The sequence below is a fragment of the Centruroides sculpturatus genome, unplaced genomic scaffold, assembly GCF_000671375.1.
Source record: "Centruroides sculpturatus isolate CEXI.00-Female unplaced genomic scaffold, Cexi_2.0 scaffold457, whole genome shotgun sequence".
Classification (NCBI taxonomy): domain Eukaryota; kingdom Metazoa; phylum Arthropoda; class Arachnida; order Scorpiones; family Buthidae; genus Centruroides; species Centruroides sculpturatus.
Genome location: NW_019385803.1, coordinates 540,110 through 541,367, shown reverse-complemented (window position 1 = coordinate 541,367; position 1,258 = coordinate 540,110).

Genomic DNA, 1,258 nt, shown 5'->3' with positions numbered 1-1,258 from the left:
TCAAAAATTATTTTATTTATAAGTACAGTAATTCATTTTTTTACATATTTACATTGTGTATATACACTGTTATAATATTAATATTGATGTTTTTGGATCAAACTTTCCTAGATTATATTTGATAGAATATGTTTGTTGTACTAAATTTCAAATAATTTTTTACCTTTTTCAAATAACTTATGTCCATATTGAACATTGAAAAAATTATTTGTACTAGAAATGGTCTATGTCCTGGATTTATGAAAGTATCACATTAATGACTATTGTAAGTTATCATAGCATCAACAGTTATTGCATTACCGTTGTCTTTACAAAGTATGTTGTAACTGAAAATATCATAAATATGTGACATTACATTATCATAAACAGTACAATTGAAAAGTCTTACAGCAGTGGTTGTAGTTCCACACAAGTCCATCATGCAAGATACCCTCATTGACATTTTTGAAAACTAATCAAGAAGGGTTCATTTATGGTTAGAGAATGACAGAAGACACTTCCAACACTCATTGTAAAAATGTAATTAACAGTATTGGTTTAACTGATTATCATAACCTGTTAAATTCAGGACTTAAAGCAATAAAATTACTGCAGAGGAGCTTTCTGTTCATTCTATATTGGCTGTCTTAAAGTTATTCAAGTTAGCTGATTCAAGATGTGCCAGATATTTAACAACATTGATAAAACTTATCATTTGCCTCTTCTGTCAATTTAAAGCATTGTAGCAACAGAATTAATTTAATACTAATTAATGCAGACAAAATAATTTAATTTGAGGAGCTGAGATATCAATTATGAAATCTCAGTACAAAAAATGAAAGAGAAAGTAGAAAAGTATACAAAAAATATACATTTTGTTTTTTTGTAATAATTATTAATACTTCTGACAAACTAAACTTTTGTCGTCATTTTCGGAAACTAAACTTTACATGGAAATTCTATTGCATGCTGGTTAGATATTTTCAGCTGTTTCTTGATTGTTGGGGTTAATTGAAAATAAAATATATTCTGAAAACTGGATCATTAATATATACAGGTATACTTTGCCTTAACGTCGATAATTGGTTCCAGGAGAGGCGACGTAAGTCGAATTTACTTGTCTCCGAATCTACTTGTCACTAGGCTTAACCATAAATTATTATTCCCGGTTCTGTATTTTATTTATTAATGCATTTTTAATAATATATGGTTAATAAAGATCTATTTTAAGCTTACAAACAAATAAATTTTAGTTTTTAATATAGTACAGAAAAAAGTA